The sequence below is a fragment of the Ambystoma mexicanum genome, chromosome 5q (genome assembly GCF_040938575.1).
Source record: "Ambystoma mexicanum isolate Mex_15411 chromosome 5q, UKY_AmexF1_1, whole genome shotgun sequence".
Taxonomy (NCBI): Eukaryota; Metazoa; Chordata; class Amphibia; order Caudata; family Ambystomatidae; genus Ambystoma; species Ambystoma mexicanum.
In genome coordinates, this window is record NC_090933.1 from 495,423,485 (window position 1) to 495,451,220 (window position 27,736).

Genomic DNA, 27,736 nt, shown 5'->3' on the forward strand with positions numbered 1-27,736 from the left:
ACTTCCCCACCCACCTGAGGTGGATTTACCAGGGAAGTTACGCCCTCTGGCCACAACGGCAGTTGCCACTTCCGGGTGCTGGGAATGGGTGGTGGCCAGGTGAATATCACGAAAAATGTCAAAACAACCCTTATAATAGTGACAAAGCCTGTGCATGTACTAAAAGTACATTTTGGGAAAGAAGGGGACTTATTTTTATGCTTTCAAATAATCGACAGATAATGGGGAAGTTTGAAAGGCCAGAGCTGGAATGCGTGTTAAGGGTTCGTCGGCCACCTCAATTCTTCATGCTGGTTGCAGCTTCGATGCACGTGTTCCCAGGGCGTTTCTGTGGTGGTGTGTGCTCCTACGATTAAGCCACGGAACCATCTGGAATAGTGAGAGATGGACGCACGAAAGGTAGGCAACTCCATGGTTCTTACTGTGACTAGTGGAAATGCACACCTATGCTCTATGCACCAGCAGGCGATAACGCTATAAGCACCTGGCACGGATGGGAGTGGCAAGTATGAAAAGGCACTAGAAAAGCCACAGTTTTGTTTTTTTGTGTAGCCATGTGATAGGCATCTGATAGATTATCTCATACTGGCACTTCCTGGCAATAAGATAGTAGAAAACATGCACTTTGTCATTAACAGTTTGAAAAGGTTGTATGTACCTCGACATATGATCGCAGTGCCTCGCAAATGCCTTTTTAAAGCACCAAAACGGTTGGAAATGCAGATGCTTTTTTTTACAGACATTCAGTGTAAGGAACGGATGAAAGGGCAGACATATTGGCCCTCATAATGACTCCGACGGAAGCCGTGCCGGCAAAACCGGCTAGGCTGCCGCCAGAGTAATTTTTTTTCCGGCACCCGGGAATTGGCAATTCCCGGGGCATTACAGCCCCAGCGGACCCGGTGATTGCCCATTCCCGGCTGCCAGAAAAAAATGCTCCCCATTTCCATTCGAGCACCATAGGGCTCAATGGGAATGGGAATGGGGAGGCCGGATGCACCGGCAACAGTGTGAATGGTGCCGGTGCATCTGACATGGTCTGCTCGCGGGTGTCAGTTTGCCCGCCCAGTCAGACCAGGCGGGCGAAAAGGCACCCGCGAGCAGACCTCGTAGTTTGCCGATACGGTAACTACAGTACCGGCAAGCTTACCGGTACCATTGTTACCGGACCGGCAACCTTACAATGAGGTCCATTGGGCCTCATTAGGACCCTGGCGGAGAGGGTTTTACGCCAGCGTAGTGCATGGCGTACCTCTCCGCCATACTACGAGTTCCCGTAGCGCCATGGAGGTTTTCTCCGCCTGGTTTTACCAGCCGGAGAAAACCATGGCGCTACGGGACCTCGTAGTTAATTACGCCACCGTATTTTACGGTGGCGTAATTAACTCCTTCCCCACTCCCATTATACCCTATGGGGCAAGAATGGGAATGGGGAAGGGCAGAATGGGGATTGGGGATTTACCGCTCCGCCGAGGTCGGAATGGGGCGGTAAATCCGCCAACCCCCATGGCGCTATCGGCGGCTTTCCGCCATGCTTCGCGGTGCATTTAGCACTGCGAAATCCGCCTGGGTCCTAATGAGGCCCATTGTCTTAAAATTCAAGTGGCTATAGGCACACAAGTTTAAGACATTTTAATTACACTAATCATTGCTTTACCACTGAAAGTAAGTAATTACCTTTTAGAAGACTCATCAGAGATAACAATGGCAACTCCATAAAAACCCATAGTTTGATGTTGCTGCATGATAGAGCTTCCTCATAGAAATCCCAGTAAGGTTTGTTTTGGCTGGGGAGTAAAAGTAATGGGTGTAAAGGACCATAGGACTAGGATGGTCACGGGTGGTCGATGGGTGAGTAAAAAGCCAAACAACACCCATTGTATTGTATTGTATTTATTGAAGAAATGGGTGTAATTTACAAAATAAATTACTTAGAAAGTAGACAATAACCAAGAGCACAGGCAGTCCTAGGGTAAGGCGCTATTACATAAGCGCATTGTTTGTTTGAGTGACATATACCGGTTGGTGAAGGAGTCAGAGTTGGAAAATATACCAGGGACAGGGCCTGAAGGACATTGCACAATTATATAACATTTATATGTCCCTCCTTACATCCCATCTCTTGTCTATATTCCCTTCCATTGCCAATAGTTTTGACTTATTGGAAACTTTGACAGCAACACATAATAGCCAAAATAAAAAAAATGGATTCAAGAGAAGAAACAATGGGCGCCCTGAGCTGCGTGCGCTCACCACACAAAATAACTACGATAGTCACAGCAAATGCAAAGTACAAAAAAAACCAAGAAATAATGTATTATTGTTCTTGTGATTTTGATAGTTTGATTTCCGCCAACATGTGTTTCGACCTATTCAGTTATTCTTCAAGGCCATTGCCATTACACAAACTCCATATGGTTATTTGACGATGGAATCCAAATCCCAAAATGCTCATTGATGATAAACAAACTTCAAAGTCGAGTTTCAACTAAGCCAAAATAACAATGATATAGAAGCTGATGTTGCGCCTTGGCCAGAGCAAGCGGGACGCCTGTCTAGCCCACTGAGACTGTGCTGGGTTTAACAACTCAGTGCATATTTGTCAGTTCCTATCAACAACAGTTTGCTTGAATTCAGTGGTACTCGTGCTGGTCCCACCACAGAGTGTTGAACCCTTATGCTCCTTTTAATTAAGGTAACACATTGTACGATGGATGGGATGGAGAATAACTCTCACACCAAGCAAGAAGACCTACTCAGGAAGTTGGCAAATTGTCTGTTTTATTCTCAATTGTCTAAAACAGGGAGTATAATGGACATCAACGGATGTCGCACAGCACGATCTCAATGCATTTCATAAAGAAATATACTTTTATAGCAAAAACTCATCATACGTGACGTCATACTATGTGACAAACTACAAAAACCTATGCAGGATTGTGAGAGGATTAAGTGGAATATCTAAGTATAGTATACTTTCTATATGGGATAGGATTGTGATAAGGTCTCTACAATCAGGTGGGCAAGCTTACTAAAATTATAGCATTTAATGTCCAGATTCTACACACATATATATATATTGGGGGTACCCCCTGCAATCTATTCAATACGTATAGACAGCCTTATGATTACTTAGTCTACTTGAGTTAGGGAATCTGTACAGTTATAAAACAACTTGCATTTCTGCAGTGCTTCTTCGTCATGCAGTCTTCATTCCGCACATGATCTTCTCTATTCTTTACTTCGCCATCAGATTCTATATTGTCTGTGCATTCTCTTCCTTTTTCATATTTCTCAGCGTGTCACTCTCATCTCTTGTGACGTCACCAGCCTCTCCTTTTCTCATCTTCACACTTCTTCGGGGATCTCCCTCAGGAGACCGTCATCTCTTCGGGGATACATCATGTAGGGTTTTCTCAGTGGATACTTTATCTCAAAATCTCTTCACAGTATAGGTACCATTGCTGGCTTTGCACATGTCACATTTTTCGGTTTCCAACATATAGGCAGAATAGGATCAGGAATTCCTTTAGAGGCATTCAGCTACTCCTCTACATGCTCCCCTCTGGTTGATTTATCAACCACTCCTTCACCTGTCTCCACATCTTGGTATTCTTTCTTGAAAAAGTGCTTCTTTGGAGTCCAGATTTTCACTACTCCCTTCAGGGATCCTGCTGATTTTACATGTTCATCGACACTCCAGGTCATGTGGCTGCATTGTCCCTTTGGATTACAGTAGATCCATCCTCCCATGTACTTCCTGTGATTTCTAAGATGCAGGAACTTTGTTCCCGTTGGTGCTAAGATGATGGCCTCTATATATTTTCTGATTTCCTCATCTGTCAACTCCTTGGGTCCAAACCCTGATTCGACATCAATCATGATCTTCATTCCTACTGCCTTCTTTGCTGTCTTCTTAGACTGTGTGATTATTATCCTGATCACACAGAATCCAAATATCACCATCACCAATATTGCTCCCAGGAATTTTAAGATATTTGACATCCATTGTGGAACCTATGAGAAGATAGATGTGAAACAGCTGTCATCTGCAATATCTTCTGTCTCATCTTCCATCTTGTTGTGCAACTTTGTTAGCAACATTATGACCTCTGTCATGGTCCACTTTCTCGTCATCATGAGAAGGTGTGAACATGCAACATGATTCTCCAATTATGGCGCAAACACCTCCATCCATTGCTGTAATCATATCAAAGACGTATCTGTTCTGGAGGGTCATCAGCCTAATGGCCCTCAATTCCTCCTTGATCGCATTGAATCCATTTATAGCAGTATTGATTGTCTGCACAAGCTCCCATCTGGTAATCTGTAACCATTTTGCATTGGCCATCGTCTGGATCCCTGTCATGAAGAGTGTTGTGATTATTGCTGAAATCTGGCTGAACAACCTGTGCTCATATGGAATAGAAATCCAAACAATATTCTCTTTCTCAAATGGGCATCTGCCTTTGGAAACTCTTCAATGCTCAGGTCACTCTTCGGAATCACTAATGCTGGAACATGGATAGGCACTAGAGAGCATGTCCCTCCCCAATCCTCAGGCAACTTCATATAGGCTCTGGATCCACAGGCCCAGTATCGATCCATTAGGATGGCTGTCCCAGCTCCCATCTTGGAGACATCAACTATAGTCTTGCATCCTACATTAGCTCCCATGTACCGTTTTTCCTTTTCTTTGAAAGCACAATGTCGCATTTGTCAATAGGATCACCATCATTGGACCTGATTCATCTTCTACCCATGTCAACAATTTACCATGTTCGGCCCTGACTTTAAGCACTCACCATTCCATTTTTGTACTCCTCGCACATATTCTGACTTTAAAAAATGAGAGGATGAGACATCAGTCCCTCTTCCCATCCTTTCTTTGTTTTCACTTGTCCATAGACTAACATCTGAGTTTGTTCCCCAGCATCTAGGCACCCAAGGCCTTTCTTCCTTATCAGGACAGTTCATTTTCTTCATTTACTCTATAGCCACTTCATCCTGTCCTACCACGGAATATGTGAGCATCATACTCTGGGATTTCTTTGGCAATGAAAGTTCAGGCAGCATTCATGGCATAAGGTATGAGAGCAAAAACACAGCAACTCTCCTTGGAAGTTCTCTCTCTCCCCTTTTCATGTTTTGATACTACATGTTATTACCCAAATGTACTGTACTGTCTTCATATGTGTTAATCCCATTATCATCTTCCTCTGTACTTCTCCTGTGTCTAGCCAACATAATGGTTGCAGCCCACTGAAACAGCTTTAAAGCAGCTTTGCTGTGAGCAGAAAGCACTTGAGACCTAGTGTCATCTGTAATGGGCAAATCTACATGAGTGCCTACAGTGGGGAGAATCAAAGGAACTTCTGCTTCTTTTGGATCATAATAATAGAAAAGATGAATCATAAGAAACAAAAGGACACAAAGCATAACTGTGCATATGTATATTGCAAACCAACACAGTCATCCCCACCATTTGTGGCACTATGGTATCTCTTGAGTTTGCTCATTTTCTGAAATCCTGCCATTTTCAAGATTCCTCATTTTTGCTGTACTCATTTAAGGAAGGAAAAAACACTACTCCGGCAATTGCAGTATATTCAGTAATTGCAGTAACTCCTCTATGATTGCTATAAGTAGCCTCCATATTATAGGGCCCTTTTTAGGATCCTGTAAAAACGTGTGGATATCCACATCTCTTCTAACAAGTGCAGGATAAGCTTGGAGAATAAACACAAAAATAACAAGCACAATTCGATGCACATTACTCTCGGGGGGTAACCATAAACTCAAGCAAATGCGTATTCAGTAAGGAACGAATAGGGGTACTGTTCCCTCTTCCAGTTGTCAAAGCCAAATTCAGAATCGAACTCAGGCTAAATTACGATACATCAACAAATTTCAAAAGTTCATTTTCGAAGAATTCTGTGGCTCAAGAAACGAATGTGCATGCCTGCTATAATATCTATAACAAGTGTCCAATGAGAACCACAGTCCAAATGCAAATCTGCATTTATGAATCAATCCGCTGGTTTATCGTCCTTCTTCCTTGCCATCAATCGAGTCTGCACATGCTGACATTTTTCTTCTTGTCTTGCTTCGGGATCGATCGTTGGGGGTGTGATGGTCTCACCGGTGTAGAGTTTAACATCGTTGAGATGAATACAAGCTTGTCTGCCTTGAACTTTTACTGCTGAGGGAGTAATGTCCTCCACAACATAGGGTCTGACAAATCTTGGCTCATGCCACTTTCTAGTAAAGTTACGGATCAACACTGTACCTCCGGCAAATAGTTCAGGTGCTGATAATAATTTAGAAAATCCAGTTGCTGAATGGTTTTCATCTGTCTTCTGAGACCGCCCCCTTGATGCTTGAGTTGATCTGAAATGACAGAGATACTAGCAGTCATGCATGTCAAATATTAATTTAATTCCTTTCCTAGCAATTTCTCAGTGCTATGGGCATCACTTCTACTCCTCAATGGAGGAGTTAAAGGCATTCTCATTCATCTTCCTGTCGCTAACTCATGGGGTGTCAGGTGGTGATCAGATTCCTTAGGGCATATAGAGCTAGGGGTAGGCAATATATTCATCCCTTCTTCAGTGTCAATTTAAGCTTGCCGACTCTTTCCTTTAGGAGGCTGTTGAGTCTCTCACATATCCTGTTTGTTTGTGGGTGATAAGCAGAAGAAAACGTGTGCTTAATATTCAGCAATAATCCTATTTGTTCAAATAATTAACAAAATGTGGCCCATTATCAGATCTCAGCACCTCACACACTCCCCATCTGGGAAGGACTTCTTGTACTAAAAACGTCACTGCACAAGTGGCATTAGGGTGTGTACAAGGACCTGTTTTGATCCACCTGGAGAAGGGACACACCACCACTATCAGATACCTGTATCCATTACATACTTGCAGCATGTCAACATAAGCAATATGTAAATGCTGAAAAGGACCATTTGGTCAAGGAACAATTCCTCTAATTGTTTGCAGTATATGCCCAGCAGTAAACCTTTGACATATGATGCAATTTACTACATAAAATGCAACATGTTCTAACAGGTTCAGTATGAACCAGTCTTCCGCAATTGCTGCAGCAAGACTCTCCCTAGTTACATGCGTGGGGTAGTGCATCTGTTCAAGTGTTACCTTTAACAATGCTACTGGCATCACTTACTTTCCAGGATTGTCTTGTCACCATAATGCTTTGGTGGGGGAAAAAGAAAACCTCCTTCGTTTCCATAATTCCTGCTCTTCATATGGTGCACTGCTTTGAATCTCCATTAACTGGAGTGCTGTCCACATGGGGGTAACCCCTCCTTTTCTAACGTGCTAACCCTGCATGTACCGTTGATTTCACATGGGTGGAGTCACTGTACACCGTCACTTCCTGCCCTTTGTGTTTCTCGAGCACAAAAATAAGTGCTACCAATTCTGTCACTTGTGCTGAAAAGTGAGACGGTAGTCTTGCAGTTGCCAGAACCTCGAGTTCCCCATTTGCTATATGCCTCACTACAGCTGCGCCAGAATGCCTTTCCCCACTTGTCTGATCAATTTTTGAAGAACTATCAATAAAGAGAATCTCCCCTGTTGATAGTGCATTTTCTTTAATGCGTGGTATGTCATCATAAATCTCCTCATAGTTCGCACAGTCAAGCACATGCTCGTCCTCTGCCACTGGCTCATCCACGAAGATGGCAATATTCACTATTTTACACCTGACAATTTTAATCGCTGGATTTTATTTGATTACTTCATATACAGAAGCTCTCTGAGATGTCAATGTACCCTTAGGTTTCTCCAAAATGGCAAACAAAACATGCTCCACAAAAAGTGTTATAGAACAACCCATTACAATACTGGTATATTTCTCAATTGTGAGCGTGGCGGCTGCCAATGACTGTTCGCAATGAAAATTCCCTTTCATAAACAGGTCTAAAATCCCACTTTAATATGCTAGAGGTTTGTTCCCTAATGTAGTGCTCTGTGTAAGCACTGCTGTCATGACTGTCCCATTGGTGTGTGAAAATAAGAAAATCTCCTCAGCATAATTGGGAATTCCTAAAACAATAGCTGTACAAATTGCTTTCTTTAATTCTTCAAATCCTCCCTTCATTTCTTCAGTCCATTCTATTTTTTCCTTATTGACCGGTGCTTTCTTTAAAGCCTGCAAAAGGGGCCTTATATATGAACTATAGTCAAACACCCATGTTCTCACATTATTACATAGTCCCAGAAACTGTTGCATCTGCTTCAGCGTGTGTGGCTTTGCAGTTTTCATAACCGCCTCAGCTCTTTCAGGTGTTACCTTCTTTCCCTCTAATGCGTGTTTAACTGGCCCATGTACAACACCTCTTCTTGACAATACTATAGCTTCTCCTTGTCTACCTTATATCCCTTGTCTGCTAGAATAGTCATTAATTGAATCGAGTCTTGTCTACAATCATCTTCTGTTGTGCACCAAATCAAAATGTCATCTACGCACTTTATTACAGCGCATTTCAAATCAATATTGCCTAAGTCCATCTGAAGGACTCTATTAAAGATCGATGGAGACTCACAGTACCCTTGAGGCAGCCTTGTGTGCTTCGGGTGAATTTGACGAAATGAAAACAAAGTCAAGTCTTGTGAATCTTTGTGCAACAGGATTGAGAAAAACACATTTTTCAGGTCAATCACCATGAAATATTATGCTTCTACTGGGATACTGCATAGTATTGTCGCTGGATTAGGAACTAAAGGAAAACTCTGCCTCTACAATCTGGTTAATCTGTCTCATGTCTTGTATGAATCTCCGCGACCCTCCCTTTAATTTCTTCACAGCGTACACCGCGGTATTGCACGATGACTCTGACGGTACCAGAATACCCTGCTCCATCTGTGCCCTCATCTGCCTCTCGAGACATTGGGTATTGTCTTACTCGAGGTAAAATCGCTCCCTGTTTCAGCTTTATTTTAACCTCCCCTACTCCCTTAAGTAGGTCTACATCATAAGGGCCTTTAGTCCATAAAACTCTTGGCACTTTCTCCAAGTCTTCATCAAAAAATGCTGGGCGCTGTCACATTATCACCATGCGCTGTGGGATCTCCCTTTTCTCTATTCTGATCCAAAATGTAATGCTCATTAAGAACACCATTTCATCATCTGATGGATCATCTTTAAACATGTCATTGCCAGTGACGTCAGTCAATCTGTGCCCTTCCCCAATGGCGATCACTGTTCTCCATGGCCTACCCTCAACATCTCAACATCTGTTCCTTCGAGCATTGCCATTTCCCTCTCGTACTATGGCTGCATCTAATTCTAGGAGGATGGTCTGTCCCCCCTCTTCGTCCATAGGTACCTGTGGTCTAAACACAAATTCATCAGGTATCCTCATAGTCTTTCCCACTAAACCAGGTAGCCATGTTAACAGAAAGCTCACCCATTAAAGGAACATTTCGGGCTCTATTGGCGCAACTCGCAGAGCCATTTGCCATGTAAATGCCAATATAAATTCCCCCACATTCATATAGTGTATACCAGGAGTGGAGCACACTATACCTATGTCAGTAAAAGAAATTGTCATGTTCAGTTTTGTCATTAAGTCTCTTCCCAAAATATGAACTGGTTTCTGCCGTGAATACAACAATGGAACAGACATATCACACTCTCCTTTAGAAACTGGTAATTGATCAGTAAAAGTAACTCAACTTGTAGCTCCAGAGAATCCTTGAGCATTCATGGCATTTCCTGACATTGGATATTTCCCTCTCATATACATGAATGAGTTGCACCAGTGTCTGCTAGAAACAAAAAAGATTTGCCTCCTATCGTCACATCAACACTTGGCTCCTCTTGGGGGTTTGGTGTTATGGATGGTACTGAGCACATCAAGTCACCCCATGAGCTGTCCTATTGTGGATACATACATACCCCTGTACCACTGAAAGGATCCCCTCCCAACACAGTGACACAGCCTATTCTAGGTGTCAGTAATTGTCCTGTATTTGCATTCTGATGTATCTGCAAGGGGGCGTGCTGCGACTGCCCTTGCAGTGGATTCGATGGTGCTTGTTGTGATTGCTGTGGTCGCTGTGCATGGTACACTTGCAGCACTTGTGCCTGACACACTGTCTGATCTTGGGTGAATCCTTCCCTAGCTTGTGGGCTATATGCTGGAGGGTAAGCTGTCCCCTCTCTTGAGAATTGACCGTTTTGTACATATCCTTGGCTTCCACATGTGCGCACAATATGCCCTGTCATCCCACATGTCCAGCATATAGGAGGATCTCGTCTGACTAGTCCTCCTTGGTTGAACCCTCCTTGCACATTCTGTACATGCTGAAACCCATATTGAGTATTCTGAAAGCCACCCCTTCCTCTGTAGCACATTCCCCTTCCTAGTGGTATAAATCCATTCCCTCCTTGGTCTATCGGGCACTGATTATTGCCTGTGATGTACCCACTGCTTGCTGTGCACCTGACCCTTCTCCGCTCTTCAATACCACCCCTTCCATGGCATACTTTGACAATTCCTTCTGGACTAACTTGGCTTCCTCAAGTTTTCTAACATTGTCCTTCTTCCTATTTTTCTCCTGTGACAGCCAACAGTGATGCACTATAGTCAACTGTATTTCAGGCCATGTCATTAGCTCTTTCCCCAAGAATGGCTGCTAGAAGACCCATAATATCCCCTACCGTCAAAGTATTTCTTCCAATCATTTTTTCTAACTCATGAATCCCTTTTCCTGCACCTGCCGTCAGACTGGGGAGTTTGAACCTTAAATTATCCTTATCCACCTGTGGCCATGGAATATACTGTGGCCTTGCTCCCCCTTTTTTCAATAAGGGAAACTGCGTAAACCTCGACTCGTCTGCCTATCCACAGTAGGGAGAATGGTTCCTGATCGCCTCCTTCCTGGCAATGACCTTAGCCTGTTTACACATGTCGGTGACGCCCCCTTCTCGCTATACGATCGTCCTTTAGGGCAATCTGGATATGCTATTAGATCTGGCATCATTTCTTTAGGTTGCTTTAGATCAGACCATCTCACTTCCTTGTCTGCCCGCAAGCCTCCCTCATGCATCTCCTCCCTCTTCCCCATGGAAGAATTCTCTCTACTCGTCTGACATATCTAGTCCCCAACTAGTATGGCTCTCGACCCCTTCACACTTATCTAAATTCAGTCTACTTAAAGACAAGGCTCTATGCTCAAGACTGAATGGATCATTCTCTTTACTTCGTGATTGGAGGACTAGGGTTTGCTCTCCCTTCCCTTGGCTTACCGATTTGCCACCTTCTCTGAAGTCCTGATAGGCTTTATCAATCCTATCTCCGATGCTCCCTATATCGAAGTTCTCTTCTGAGGTTACTCTGGATGGCCCTGACGGTGCTCCCTGTAACGGGAGGAACTCCTCTATGTTGCTCCATTGTATTACTGGACTTGGCTCCATTAATTCCTTTTGAATGCAATCAATATGGCGTTCCTGCTGTTTTCTCTTTCGTTCCAATTATTCATCTACTTCTCTTTGCTTACTTACTTCCCATCTAACTCTTTCTTCTTCCTTTCTCATCCTATCTCTCCTTACCCCTGCTCTTTTTTCTTCCTCTACTCTTCATCTTTGTATTCTTCTATCTCTTAATTTCTGTGCTTCCTCCTCTTCTCTCTTCCTTTCTTGCTTATCCCATTCTTCTATTGCTCTCTGTCTGTTGTCATACTTCCTTTGCTCCTCTGCCCTTTCTTTCTTTTTCTGCTCTTCCTGATACATCTGTTCTTGCCGCTGTCTGCTCTTTCATTTCTGTTTGTCTTCTCTCAATCTCCTCTCTTGTTCCCTGTCTTTTTTATCCTGTTCGTCTTAATCTTCCCTTTGCCTAACTTCCTCAATGCTTTTCCCATGGTTCCATGTAATAATGTTGCCACAAAAATATCGCCATGCAAAAATATCGCCGAAAAATGGTCGTTTTTTGTGGCGACATTGTTGCATGGAACATGCGGGGGACACCCCCGCAGCCCCCACATTTTCTTTGTTTTTTTAAAATTTATTTTTTTGCCCCTGTATATATGGTCACCCAAATAATATCGCCATGACATTTTCCCGGCGATATTATTTACGGCGACCATATATGTGGTGATATTAATACCTGATACCTTTCCCATCTAGCTTGAGTAATATCTGTCCTCCCATCAATTTGTTCTGTACAAGTGTTAATTCGTCAGCTTTATCATTCTCTCCTTTCCATCTCTTGATCTCTCGTTCTATCTCTGTCGATACATTCGATCACTCGCTTTTCTCTTCCCTGATTTGGGAGACCTTAAAGATCTCCTCTTTTCTCTTAGTATCCTCTGAACTATCATCACTACTATAAGCAGGCAGTTTGTATATCGGATTACTATACCCCATTGCTGCTTTTAGTTCCTTTAGTGGATACAATCCTACATCTTGCATGCTATTGCTTTGTACCTCAGGAGAGACAAGGGGAGCAGAAGGCTCAACACCTTGCTCTTTACATTGATTAAGCATCCAATCCTCAGGTATCAGATCCTCTCTCTCTTCTGGGTACATTTTCCAAAGCTCTAAAATAGCTAACCTTTTCTCCAATGCCTTACCCCTGTACGCAGCATGCAAGTATGTGGTCATGTCTTGCAATACTGCTTTCGACAATGATCCCCCTTTCGGCCATGGCATGAACATTTTATCTGCTGTGCCTTTCACCCATTCTGCACTGTACTGTTTGAGCTTTGGCATATGTTTTGGCAATGTCTTACATAAATGCATCAGGGGACTAATGTCTCCCATTGAGACGAGTCTCAATTGACTGTCAATACTTAACAGTGTTTACACAATATATCTTTACGAAAACAACAAATATGAGTGCACTCCAACAATCGCCGCTCAAACCTCTATTTTTTGCAGTACCGACAGTTTCTCTAGATAGACTCTATGTTCCCGTGACCTTTTTTCAACTCTCCTTACACAATGGTCACTCTTCGACACCTTAATATACCACAAATACATAGACAGACAGGCTAGTCGACTCTTCACATTTATCCTCAGTGATCATCCTCTTGTTTCTGCCCCTAATTACACCCTGATCACAGGATTTGAGTTGTCATCTTATATGGACCTCTCCAATACGTAGCCTAAATTACTTCGACTGAAGTGTATGACAACTCCTTCTGAACCTCTTGGGCTAGGACTCTCGGGCCTTCTCTCTCAATTACGCACACAAATGAATCACACGTTACCTTTACCTGTAATTCTTTCTAATTACCCGTTTACTTTTAAACTACCACAATCCCATCCCCTCAGTTTGCCATTCTCCTTAGTCTACTCACCATTTGCTCTTTCAGCTCGAGGCCTTCGGTATCGGCTCCCCCCCTCCAATTGACCACTTTCGCCTTCCATCCGCAAAGCGCCTGTGGAAACGAGGAGGGATTTCGTCAAAGAGGGACCCGTCCCATCTGCCTTGATTTTCTTGCAAGAATTCTACATCGGCCGCTCTCCACAGGAAACCTCGCAATCTTACTTCTATATGTCAGATTCTCTAGTAGCACGTAAGCTGGTACCCCAGGTGCTGGCGGGTGGACTTGATTGTACCTCCCCACCCAATTAGCCCATTATCTCATCACTTATGCTGTCTGCCATTCAGATTGTCTTTGAACTTGGACTTGTAGTTGCTTCTCGTCTCTCGGAATATAAGGGAGTGTGAGCACGTTCTTATCAAGGTTCAGGCTTTCATGCCCAAATCTATTTCCATCTTGTACTCACATGATCAGAGACCATGAATCAGCCCATTTTATAGCATTTAATTGTCTTAAATGAAGAAACTTGGCTATCACGTTGTTCTCTCTTTGCAACTTAACAAGGGATGCCTCTTCTTCTCACATTCACTGTTCTTCAAGGACTGATAACCAATTTTGGCTGCTCTTAGCCTTTGACACCAGGCCAAGAAGTCTTTCTTTGGTCCATCTTCGAGCCTCGGCTTATTCTTTGCTGGGACACACACACAGCAATCAATCCTCCTTTCTCCACGGGTTAAGCTTACTAAAAATATAGCATTGAATGTCCAGATTCTACACGGAGATATATATTGGCGGCACCGCCTGCATTCTATTCACTATTTACTATGTATAGCCAGCCTTATGATTACTTAGTCTATTTGCGTTACGTCATCTGTACAATTATAAAACGACTTGCATTTTCTGCAGTGCTTCTTCGCAGATGCAATCTTCATTCCGCACATGAAAGTCTTCTCGATTCTTTACTTGCCCATCAGATTGTATATCATCTGTGCATTCTCCTTTTTCATTTTTCTCAGTGTGTCACTCTCATCTCTTGTGACATAACCAGCCTCTCCTTTTCACATCTTCACATCTTCACACTTCTTTGGGGAATCTCCCTCAGGAGACTGCCATCTCTTTGGGGATACATCATGTAGGTTTTTTTCAGTGGATACTTTATCTCAAAGGCTCTTCACGGTATAAGTACCATAACTGGCGTTGTACATGTCACATTTTCTGGTTTCCAACATATAGGCAGAATAGGGGCGGGACTTCCTGTTAACCCATTCGGCTGCTCCTCTACAGTGTAATGAATGGGCTTGTGCCAAATGTATCTTAACCCACAGAGATGTAACATGCATGCACAACATTGTTTTTACATCTCCCCCTCAGACTCTCCCCTGACCACGCTTCCGCATCCTTCGCCCTCCTCCCTCCATCTAGCTCCCTCGCCGTGCACCTTTTGGTGAACGGGCCCTTCACCTGCGACGGCCTATACCCTTCGTGCTTGTTCGCGCCATTTCTGGACCTCCTTTGCTGGGTGAGTGTTGTGCTTGGTGGAGCCACCTGGGCTCATACTTCATTAAATTTTCAGTTGGCGCTTCCTGTGCTCCATCACCGAGGGCAGGGCTCATACCCTGACTAAATTGATTGATTGATTGATTAAATTAGCCATGCTTCCTGCACATCGCTGACTGGTTCCCCACCCCCCATGACCACGCTTCCCTGTTTCTTGCCCTCCTTCCTTCCTCCCACCCACCCACCGGACTTCCATTGGTGAAAAGGCCCACTCACCTGCAAGTGTTTACACTCTCCAGGCCCGTTCACAGCAGTTCTGGACCTCATTATCTAGTTGATTTTTGTGCTTGGTAGAGCCACCTTGGTTCATACTTAATTTCATTTTATTTTGGCACTTCCTGTACTCCAGTGCCCCAGGCAGGGCTCATACCCTGGCTAAATTGAATTATTAATTAAATTAGATGCTTTCAGCACCGCTGCAACTGGTTCCTCTTCCCCTCGTTCCAGACCACGCTTCCCTGTTCCTTGACCTCCTACCGCCCTCGCGCCTGCCCTCCGCACTCCCATTGGAGAACTGGGCCCTTAGCTGACAGCCTTGCAGGCAGCCCCTGCCTGGCAGCCTCCTTGCGAAGGATCCTGAGGTAAAGGATAGCTCCAGTGGAAGCAGCTCCAGGTGGTGTCTGCCGTTGTCCCCTGGAGAAGCAAGTGCCTGCAGGCGTCAACCTGCTGTGACCAATCTGGTAGGCTGGTCATGGGGGCAGCACTTACTGCACACCACTAAACTGACCCAGCCCCCCCCCCCTGAAATCATTCCAGTACATTGTATTGTTTAGTCTCTTTCTTTGCATTACTGGTGTGTTTAAAACTAGGCCTTGTCCCTCTTTTTAGGAATGTTGAATCTGGGTGTTTTGCATTGCTGCTGTGTTAAAAACTATGCAGTTTTCCCTCTTTTTAGGAAAGGGGAACCTGGTCTTGCTTTGTGGTAGCTGTGATACTGTTAACTGTGTCTCATTAGGCTCTTCCCACTCCCTAGGTCCCCACCCCAGTGGGAGTACCTTTGTACTATTGAGTGTACCTGTCTGCTCCTCCTCTGTGACCCATCTCTGTGCATCCATGCTGTGCGGCACAGGGCTGTGCGTCCCTCCTCTCTCTTTCTCTCCCTCCTCATCCTACTTCCTCTCGCACCCTCTATGGTGATTTCCTTTTCCCACATCTTCTCTAACTGCTACTCCATCTCCTATCCTATCCCTCAGAGGTTTAAGAAGGTCATTTCGGTCTCCAACCCAGGCCTCCCTAGCTCTGATACCTATGTCAGTGCTTCCTCCAGACAGACTCTCACTGACATCCTCTTTGTCGTTCCCTCTCCAGACCTATGGACCCCTCATATGGTATATTTTCTCTCTCTTTCTCCTCCTCTCCCATTAATGGTGGCATTCGGTGGGAGGTCCTCTTGGTCTCTGTCCACTCCTCCAAGACCATCATTAATGTCTATCTGAATGGCATTGTCTTGGTCCAGGGCCCGCAGCCCAATCTCCTCCTTTTTGATGGGCATCTCCTGCGTCTTATCAACTTCCTTCCTTCTCCTGCTACTCCTGTTAGCACATCTCTGGCTCATCTGACACCCTTCTCTTGTCTGGCTACTATGCCACCCCCTTATACCACCTTTGCCCACTCTCTGTCCCCTCTGCCACTTCTTCAGGGTGTACCTCTAGCCTGTAGCCCACCATGGAAGTCTTTCAATGTTGCAACCTGTTCCATGTCGCTACTCTGAACTCTCGCTCTGCTGTAAAAAACTCCTCTGACATCTGCCACCACCTCGAAGAACTTGACATGGATGTCCTCGCTCTCACCGAGACAGGATTAACAGCCATCTCTATCACGAGTTTTAACACCCTCACCCTTGATGGCTACAAAATCCTCTCCAAACCCAGAACCAACCATCCCAGAGGTGGATTAGCTCTGATCTTTCTGGAGTGGGTCCCTTCTTCTGTCATTCCTAAGCAGGTCTACATCTCCTTTGAATGTTTGGTCTGCATGCTCTCTATCTCTCCTGGCCTCTCTCTGATGGTGGCCACCATCTCCAGGCCACCTGGTCAGGTCGCTCTCTTCCGCTCAGAGTGAGCGGACATCTTCTCTTCTCTCCTTGCCTCTACCTCTCAACTTCTCATCCTCAGAGACCTTAACATCCATCTGGATGCTTCTAATCCCTCCTCTGGGCTCTTCTACAATCTCTACTACACTCTATCTCTCTCCATTCCACCCTTTGGTCCCACACACTCTGCCATACACACCTTGGATGTTGTCATCTTCTCCGACACCCCACTCTCTAAGCCTCACACCACTCCTCTCTCTTGGACCAACCACTTTCTGCTTTCCTCTCGAAACTCTTTGTACCTCAGGCAAAGCCCACCCAGCACTGCCACCTACTTTCTCGGTCATTCGACCCATGAAGCGTGCATAAGTGGATGCCTTTGCCCCTACTTTCTCTGCTCCTCCTACTCCTCTGGCTGACTCACAGTCTGACACAGCCCTCTTTGACCTGCATCTTTCTATCTCTAACACACTGGACATCCTTGCCACTGTCATGAGAATCCGTCTGAAGTCTACCACCAAGTGCAACTCTTGGTATAACTCTGACCTTGCTGCCCTGAAACGCAAGTGCAGGATGGCTGAGAGGAAGTGGAGGTCTTCGGGCGCATCCTCTGACAAACTGGCCTGCCGCCGGCTCCACAGGCAATACAGACTCTCTGTCCTGTCCAGGAAGAGAGTCCACATCCAAGCCCACTTTTCCACAGCCTCAAACAACATGGCCAAACTCTTTAAAATCCGCAAGGAGCTGGCCAATCCTTCTGCAGTCTCCACTTCTCCTGCTCCCTCCCAGGCCTTCTGTATAGCCCTGACTTCTCACTTCACTACTAAACACAGGCCAACTTGTCCTTGCTCTCCTCTTCCTCTTCCTCTAGCTCTCTGGGCCCCCACTGGCCGTCTCTCCCTCTCCTTCGCCTTTCTCCTCTTTCTCTCTGATAACACCTGACGATGTTTCGAGACAAGTCTGATCTATGAAAGTGTCCCCCAAACAGTTGCTTCCCTGCTCCTCTAGAACCATCAAGGACCACATTGACACCCTCGCTCCAGCCTTGGCCACTTTCTGCAATCACTCTTTCGCCACTGGATCTTTCCCCTCTCTTCTCAAGCACTCCCTTGTGCACCCCTCCTCAAAAAGCCTTCTACCTGTCCTACCTGCCCAGCAAACTATCGCCTGATCTCTGTCACTCCTTTCTTGGGCAAACTCCTGGAAAATCTGGCCATCTCCCAGCTTACTCTCCACACTGAATCTGTTGGTTGTCTCCATGACCATCAGTCTGGTTTCCAAAGGCACAGAAATTGCTCTCCTGAACACCCATGAAGAGCTGCTTTCTAATCTTGACTCCAGCCTTCCGTCTGCCCTCATCCTCCTTGCCCTTTCCTCCGCTTTTGACACAGTCAATCATGCCACCCTGATCCTAAGAACCTGGGCATTATGGATCAGCCCCTGGAGTGGTTGACATCCTTCCTCCTGGACCATCCCTCCCGGGTCCAACTTGGGTCCTTTCTCTCCACCACTTCTTTCTCCACATGTGGTGTTCCCCAGGGCTCTACCCTCTCACCCTAACTCTTCAATGTCTACATGCCCCCTTTGGCCCACCTGAGCTCTCACTTTCAGTGTTATGCGGATGACGCTCTCCTTCAAGCTCCCCTCAGCCTTCTCTCCTCTATCGCTCATTCTTGACTGCCTATCCGCGATTCAGGATTGGTGCGCCTCCTTCGATCTCTGCCTTAATGCCACTAAGACAGAGATCCTTCTCATTGGGACCCCTTCTCCCGCTTTCTCTGACTCTGGCTTCCTTCCTTCGGCCCTCTTCCTTCTCCTTCCTGTGAGGCAAAAAACCTTGGTGTCATCTTTGCCTCCACTCTCTCTTTCTCTCCTCACATCACAGACCTTGCCAAGAAGGCCCACTGCCAGCTGCACCTCATCAGAGGTATTCTTCCTTTTCTGATTTTCCCCCAAAGCTCACTGTCTCCAGAACCCTGGTTCTCTAAAGGCTGGACTACTGCAACAGCCTCTTTCTCAATCTGCCTTCCTCTACTTTTCACCCTCTGCGACTAATCCAGAACAGGACTGCAAGACTTATCATTGCCCTGAAGCCCAGGGACCGTATCTCTCCAGCCCTGAAATCTATCCACTGGCTCCCGGTGGCTGCAAGGATGAATTTCAAGACCCTCTGCATCGTTCACAAGGTTTTCTGGGGCCATGGCCCACACTACACCCAACTCTCTCTTACAAAATACCTTCCTTCTTGAGCCTCTTGCTCAGCTACCTCCAACTCTCTGAGGGTCAGACGCTTCTTCAGGCAGAGAGTGGGTGGTATATCTCTCTCTTATGCAGGAGCCTCCCCCTGGAAGGGCCTCCCTGCCCCTCTCAAAATGTAGCCGGATCACCTGAAGTTCCGGAACCAGTTCAAGACCTTCCTTTTCTCCTCTGCTATCTCTCTCTCCCTCCCTTGCTGACCTACCTGTCTGCTGCGACGACTGGTTGCTTGGCCACCCTCAGAGTCTCACTGGGTACCAGGCTCCTCCATGATCAGTCTCCCTGCACTGCGTCTGGCAGGGTTGGATTGGCCCCCTCGGCCTTTCGGCCCGTGGCCGGAACAAAATCATGCCTGGGGAGTGGGGGCCGGTTTCCGCCCAGGACTGGGCCGGTTTTGAGAAGAAAAAAAAAAGAAAATTAATTTTTTTTTTTTTTGCAAAACCATAATTTTCCATTTTGTTCGTAGTGTCCTTAGCACCAAAACTATTTGATGCCACTTCCTGTTTTGTCAAGGGGTGGAAGGTCATGTTTCATCGCTTCCCGGGATGCCACTTTGGGGTGGGGTCGAATGACATCACTTCCGTTGATGTCATCAGAGGTCAAGGGTCGTGAGGCGAGGGGGGGTGGACCACTTTTTTTTGGGTGTCCAGGCCTATTTCTTGTCCCAGTCCAGCCCTGGCCTCTGGGCCGACTGCACTTTTATTGGGCTGTAACTGTAACCCCTACAGTCCCCTGCCTCCTTGCACTTACCCAGAGCAGTGCTGCCCTGGCCGCACTTAGAGCAATGCTGCCAGATTGCACTCCCCTCTTCCGTTCCACCCGCACTTGCACGATCTGAATAACACAAGGCCTAGTAAGATCGCTTGTCTTCTCCTCCCTCCCTTTGTCTTGTCGCGGCTAGAAACACTTGTGTACAGGCGTGTTATCTATATGTGCTAAATAAGAAGATGTAGTGTATCCATAGTTTTACATTTGTGAAAGCAATGTATCTGCTTGTTGGTTAGCACAGCAAGGAGGTCAAGGATTGACAAATCATACATTTTGACCATTCTCCTTTATTATCTTAATCAGGAATAATGTACCCTGGAGTAAATACCATGGCTTTTAAGCAGCACTAGCACTCAACGGGATTCATATAAGTGTAATGGCACAATTCCATCATTATTAGCAGGCCTTGTATAGTTTTTATTAGAGCAGTATTGCCCCCCTCTTCAATGCACACTTGTGCTTTAAATGGGACAGCAGAACCTGCCTATTCGAGGTGTAAGAGCTTAGAATGAGGATTTTTCAATTGCACTTGGGACAGTACATGCACTTCAGTTCTAAGAAGACCTGCTTTTAATGGCACAGAGTCTGGGCAGCATTTGGGTACACTGAAGCAGGAGCTTTTGCACCAGGAAAAGAGAGATTCCAGTTTTGCCCCACAGAGCATTGGAATTAACTCAATTCCAGGAGGAAGTAAGTAAAAATGCTACAAAATATCATAATTTGCTTCCCCGGAATGCGGGAGTCTATCCCTAAATAGGCAGAATTGGCAGCTTTGTTCAACAGTTTGTACCATTGTGAGAGGGGCTATGAATATAAAGGAGCATTTAGACAGACTTTCTTTGTTAAATGTTGGTATATTAAGTAAGGTAAGAGGGTAATGGGGCAATGCTGATTGATCTATTACTGTAACTGGTGGCTTTTCTCAAACCATTTCTTTTAGATCGATAAATATCAACGCATAGGTTTGCTGTGCTCCCCATGGCAAGAGCTGATGGTGATTCCCTGTTCCAAGAAATAGAGATTGGGGGCCAGAGGGGTCTAATAGACAGCAGCCTGAGATATCCCCAGAGTTGCCTTCCCAAACATCTGCAAATAGTGTCTTGGCCCCAGACCCAGGTCGTAAACTGGGCTGTATGGGATAAAGCAGCTGAAATGCGCCCAGGTGGAACTGGCGTGGATTAGAAAGGGTGATCTCTAGCACCTTTGAGCGCATGAGAAAGATGGCAAAGGGCACATGACAAACATGGCTGGCTCCATTCATTTGATGAGCCATTTCTCTTGGATGACCATTTATACTTTTGATGGGAAAGCACGAGCATGGTTGCTGTACATGAAGATGACGCACTGGCAGCAGAATTAGAGCTGTCTCTCGCTGATTTTGGGTTTGAGCAAAACATCTGTGTCCCCACCCACCAACTGGGCCACATATTAGATTGGGTCTCAATGAACAATGTGGATAGCCAGGACTTTCTGGTTACCCCCTGTCCTTGGTCCGACCATACCTTTGTGCACTTTTCAATTTTGGCTACGTTCCCTTTAAAAGTCAAAAACAGAAAGCCCCATACCACGCTGGCGAGGAACTTGAAATTTCTAACCCGTGAAATAAATTGAACCCTTAATCGGCTCTAATACCGGCTTTGGGGACTCCACACCTGTGTCTGATATGTCTAAAATTCTTATTGATAACCTAGACGCCATTACCAACTCCTTGGCCCCTTTAAAACCCAGAAACAACCTGGAAGGGAAGAAAAGCAAACCCTGGTTTTCATCGGACCTGCAAAAACTGAAATCAATGGGCCTCATTACACGGATGGCGGTAAGGGAATAACGATACCGGTAAGGGATTACCAGTATCGCTAAATTCCCTTGCTAATTACGACCCGGTCAACCGCTAATAGCGGCACCGCTAAGAACGGTGCCTCTAATAGTGGGCAGTTCACAGGCGCGCGACCACTCATGACGCAAATAGCGGCATGGTGCTAATAGCAGGCCATCACAAGCCATGCGGACCCGCAAATAGCGGCACGCATTAGGCCAAAAAAGGCCATACCGGCATCGCGGACCACCCGTTAAGAGACATGAGCATTGTTCCCACCTGCCACAGGTGGCCACAATCAGCACAGGTGGAGGCAATGGAGACTGGGGCAGCACAAAAGGAGCACACCACACCCCTTCCAACACCCCTTCCCACACCAAGATGGTTCAAATACTAGCAGCATTACATGGGCTGGAGGACATGATTGCATTGCAGCACCAACAACAACAGGCAGCACAGAGGAGGCGCAGGAGGAGGAGGAGGAGGAGGAGGAGGGCGAGACAGGCCCAGAAAGTCCCACCAGTGCACCTAGTCATACCCCAGCGGCAGCCACCAATCCCCAGGTTCAGAGCCAGTCCATTCAACCTCACCCCTGAGCAGATACACACCCTGTACCGTCTGGACCGGGATACCATCACCACCATTGTGGACATGATACACAACGACATTGTGAGCTTCATAGACATCTGTACTGCCACCCCCCTCTACTGAAGGTGGTAACTGTGCTCCACTTCCTGGCCACAGGCACCTACCAGCATAGGTAGGGCAGATGCATGGCATATCACAACCAGTGTTTTCACGCACACTGAACCAGGTCCTCGATGCCCTCCTGAAGCACACAAGTGAACACATATCCCTGCCACGGACTGCCCAGGAGATCTCTAACACCAAAGTTGGCTTCTATTCACTGGCAGGCATCCCAAGTTGCATCGGGGCCATCGCCTGTACCCATGTGGAGTTGGTGGTAACACATGACAATGAGGCAGCGTACCAAAACAGAAAGCAATACCACTCCATCAATGTCCAAATGGTATGTGACTCAAACAAGATAATCGCACATTGCTGTGCCCGATATCCCAGATCAACCCATGATTCAATGGTCCTGCTGAACTCAACGATACCGCGCTACATGGAGCGACATGCTGGACAACGTGCGTGGCTACTTGGTGAGTAGCAGGGCAAGCACATGGCAGTGTGATGTGGATAGTGATTGGGGGGAAGAGATGCATACTCCTACTGGGTGTGATTGGGGGGAAGAGATGCATACTCCTACTGGCTGTGATTGGGGGGAAGAGACACCTACTCCTACTGGGTGTGATCGGGGGGGCAGAGATGCATACTCCTACTGGGTGTGATGGGGAAGAGATGCATACTCCTACTGGGTGTGATTGGGGGGGAGAGATGCATACTCCTACTGGGTGTGATTGCGGGGGGAAGAGATGCATACTCCTACTGGGTGTGATTGGGGGGAAGAGATGCATACTCCTACTGGGTGTGATGGGGGGGAAGAGATGCATACTCCGACTGGGTGTGATTGGGGGGGAAGAGATGCATACTCCTATTGGGTGTGATTGGGGGGGGAGATGTATACTACTACTGGGTGTGATTGGGGGGGAAGAGATGCATTCTCCTACTGGGTGTGATTGGGGGGGAGATGCATATTCCTACTGGGTGTGATTGGGGGGGGGAGAGATGCATACTCCCACTGGGTGTGATTGGGGGGAAGAGATCCATACTCCTACTGGGTGTGATTGGGGGGGAGATGCATACTCCTACTGGGTGTGATTGGGGGGAGAGATGCATACTCCTACTGGGTGTGATTGCGGGGGGGAAGAGATGCATACTCCTACTGGGTGTGATTGGGGGGGGAGAGATGCATACTCCTACTCGGTGTGATTGGGGGGGAAGAGATGCATACTCCTACTGGGTGTGATTGGGGGGGGGAAGAGATGCATACTCCTACTGGGTGTGATTGGGGGGAAGAGATGCATTCTCCTACTGGGTGTGATCGGGGGGGAGAGATGCATACTCCTACTGGGTGTGATTGGGGGGGAGATGCATATTCCTACTGGGTGTGATTGGGGGAGAAGAGATGCATACTCCTACTGGGTGTGATTGGGGGGGAAGAGATGCATACTCCTACTGGGTGTGATTGGGGGGGGAGATGCATACTCCTACTGGGTGTGATTGGGGGGGAGAGATGCATACTCCTACTGGGTGTGATTGCGGGGGGGAAGAGATGCATACTCCTACTGGGTGTGATTGGGGGGGAAGAGATGCATACTCCTACTGGGTGTGATTGGGGGGGAAGAGATGCATACTCCTACTGGGTGTGATTGGGGGGGGGAAGAGATGCATACTCCTACTGGGTGTGATTGGGGGGAAGAGATGCATTCTCCTACTGGGTGTGATCGGGGGGAGAGATGCATACTCCTACTGGGTGTGATTGGCGGGGAGATGCATACCCCTACTGGGTGTGATTGGGGGGCAAGAGATGCATTCTCCTACTGGGTGCGATTGGGGGGGAAGAGATGCATACTCCTAGTGGGTGTGCACTGTCTGTAGTATAAATGGACATACAGATGTACGCCAATGTCCACCAAGGCAGCCCACAATGGACCGGACACAAAACCACATGCAAGTTGGAAGCTGCACAACAAAGGAATCAATCCAATACGCCAAACATGACATATCTATCCACATGCACATTGCACTTCATACCATACCCTATATGACACAAAGCAGCAACATACAGCCAATATGCAAAATGTAACTGTGCGCTGAACAACATCACAACAGATATGCGCCCTTGAGTGCATACTAATGGATCACCTGTAGCCATTGTACTGAACCACACCCGTATACTACTACTGAAGTGCCGCTTCACAGCATGGGGACATCAATTTTAGAATGGTAGTACACTAGCAGTGTGGTACAAACCTTGCCCGGGCCCAGAAACAGTAATGACCTGTCCTCACCCAGAACATGGCAATAACTGCCAGAGGCATGCATGGTGCATGTCCACTTGCAAGGACTAGCTCACCCTCTCACATTGCAGTTACACTGATCGTCTCCATGCATGCTGGGATTCGAGATGCCAATCGCAATGCAAAGTTGATTTGGGTGATATGTACAGGTTCCACTTGATGTAAACAGTAACACCTCCCCATTCTTGCACCCATGCAGGTGATGCTGGCTATCCCCTGAAGAGGTGGCTCCTTACCCCTATACGGAACCCACAGAACAGGCATGAAGAGGAATACAATCGTGCACATACCCGTACCCGCGTCGTAATTGAGCAGACATTTGGCCTTTTGAAGACACGGTTCCGGTGTCTCAACAGGTTGGGTGGGGCACTCCTATACGGCATGAGAAGGTGGTCAAGATCACCATGGCATGTGTTATGCTGCACAATATGTGTATCAGGCGAAATGTGGCAATGCCCCCTGACATTGAAATGCAACCACCTGATGAGGATGATGATGGGGATGAGGAGAGAGAAGACGGGGCTGCAGGTCATGCAGGAGGCGATGCCCAGGAGGGACGCACTGTGTGTCAGCATCTGATCAACCAAATATTCTGATTCACATGGTCCTACTCTGTTGAATGGATGTGGGCATTTGTCCACTGGGTTTTGTGGTGATGCGCACACTGGGCCCTGTCCCCCCAATAAAGCTCACATACACAATGATACGGTCCAAGCCTGTGTTTTAACTTGTCACCAGTGTGTTTAATATATTACGAGGTAAAGAAGTGCATGGACCCAACTACTCGAACACCCTTTCCCCCCTCCGCCCACAACACTCCCAAAACACCCTTTCCCCCCTGCCCCCACAACACTCCCAAAACACCCCTTCCCCCCTCCCCCACAACACTCCCAAAACACCCTTCCCCCCTCCCCCACAACACTCCCAAAACACCCTTTACCCCCTCCCCCACAACACTCCCAAAACACCCTTTCCCCCCTCCCCCCACAACACTCCCAAAACACCCTTTCCCCCCTCCCCACACAACAACCCCATTTATGGCAGGTACAACGTTGCTGCCTTGCTGTACATGTGTCAGCTACATCGGGCTGGCCCTATTTCCCATCCCCACTGCCACCATTAGGGGGTTGGAAGGGTGTGCGCCGCATAGATCGCAAGGACATCCGCCGGGGGCTCATCTGCCTTGAGCTGGCAGAGGAGGAGGTGCATGGTTGTTCTTGTTGCAGTGGGGGGTTCTGTCTGTCCATAGCATCAGCTATGCGTGTGAGGACCTGCCTCACTAGTGCCATTTCCTCGCAGAGCCTGTTGGTGCAGGCTTCCATGCCCTGTCTGATCTCCCTTGCATTCTCCCTGCACTCCTCCCTCAAGCGTGCTGCCTCATCAAAATGCTGGCCAACCAGCGCTGTTATCTCCTCCTGCCGCTGTCTGATGACGGCCATGTCATGGCCACTGTGCGTTGCTCATGGGGTGGGTGCCGCACCTTGTTCTATAGGTCCAGCATCAGGTGAGGACACCGGTGGAACTCCAGCTCCTTGCCACCATTTCATCGCCAGACTGGGCATGGCTGCTGGATTGTGATGTGGGGCGTGGGTTTGGTTCTTTTGATTGCTGGGGGGTGGGGGTGTGCTCCTGCATGGCCAAGTCACAAGTGTCCTCAACATCGGACAGCGGTGCTGTGGCTGCTGCCTCGCCAATGGAACTGTTGGCAGCAGACAGTGGCCCTTCCGTGGGTGGTTTGTGCGTTGGGGGGATCACTGGAGTGGGTGCTGCAACCATTGCTGCCATGGGTTCACGGCTTGGTGACGTGGCTGATTTGCTGTGTTTGGCCCTCTCCGGGAGTGCACTCCTCCCTGTGCCCTTCGATGTGCTCCCGATGTTGCCTGCATCCTTTCCCCTAGGTTGTTTTTTGGCGGGGGGAGCCTGTGTCGCAGTGTCCTGCTCATCGCTGTCAGTCTGTGAGCCTGTGGGGGACAAATAGGGGGATGGCATTGGTGATAGGTCAACGTGCTTCATGCAGATGTTGTTCATCATGCTGTTCTATGCATTTGGACTTCATTTGTGGGCATACAGGTCGTAGGACTGTTGGGTGGGTGGGTCATTCATGCATGGGTCTGGGTGGCACGTGTCTGTGGTGATGTGTGCATGTGTGTGTGTTGGGATGTGACCCTCACTTGGGCAGGGTTGTGTGCATGTATGTTTGTGGCCACATCCGTGCGCTGATTTAGGGTTCAGATTTAGGGGGATACCTCATCTTATACAGTGCAGTGTTTTATGTGGACACTCACCTCCATCTGACGATGTGGGCGCACCATGCTCCATTTCGCCGACTCCCTCTATAGTTTCCATACCTATGGTGCTCACGCAGGTCTCCTCCCACTCCATCAGTTTGATAGGGGATCCTCCACCACCTCCTGTGGACATGGCCAGGATCCGATTGGCAGCCAGGATGTTGCGTAAATGGAGGCGGAGATCGTCCCACCGCTTCCTGCAATCTTTCACAGTGTGGGTGGTGGTGCCCACCGCACTGACTTTGTGGGCCACCTCTGCCCAGATTGCCTTTTTCTTTATTAGGGTGACACGCTGCATGTCATTTGCGAACACAACCTCTGCGTTGACGGCAAATGTCTAAGTGAGCATGATGAGCTCCTCATTGGTAAATCGCTCCTTCCGCAGCCGCTCCGCTACTTTTTTGATTGCCTTGGGCATTGTCAGGGGGTCTTGGTTGATTTTGTATGCCACTGGTGTGGATGCAGGTCCTGGGGGCAGAGGATGGCAATGGATTGTGTTTGTAAAGATGGCCCCCGTGCTCTTTCCCTTTCTTGTGTGATGACGCTACTTCCGGTTCCGCTTATTTAGGGCGACCGCTATTAGCGGTCACCGCTAATGCTGTGTTGCAGGAGGTCGGAAGTGCTATCAGCACTTTCATGGGTGCCGCTAAGGGTCTTTACGTGGTGTTTACCGGCACGGCGAAAGGGTCAATACCGGCATGGTGCTAAGCTCGTCCCCTCGTACTCGTAATGGC

At 47.3% G+C, this 27,736-nt stretch overlaps 1 long non-coding RNA gene across 1 annotated transcript; it reads left to right on the forward strand.

Moving 5' to 3' along the window:
- The first annotated feature begins 38 nt into the window (after nucleotides 1-38).
- LOC138498598 (uncharacterized) lies at nucleotides 39-25,418 on the forward strand. Its single transcript, XR_011278774.1, has 2 exons — nucleotides 39-399; nucleotides 24,914-25,418. It is a non-coding gene; the product is annotated as an uncharacterized lncRNA (long non-coding RNA).
- Nucleotides 25,419-27,736: the final 2,318 nt, after the last annotated feature.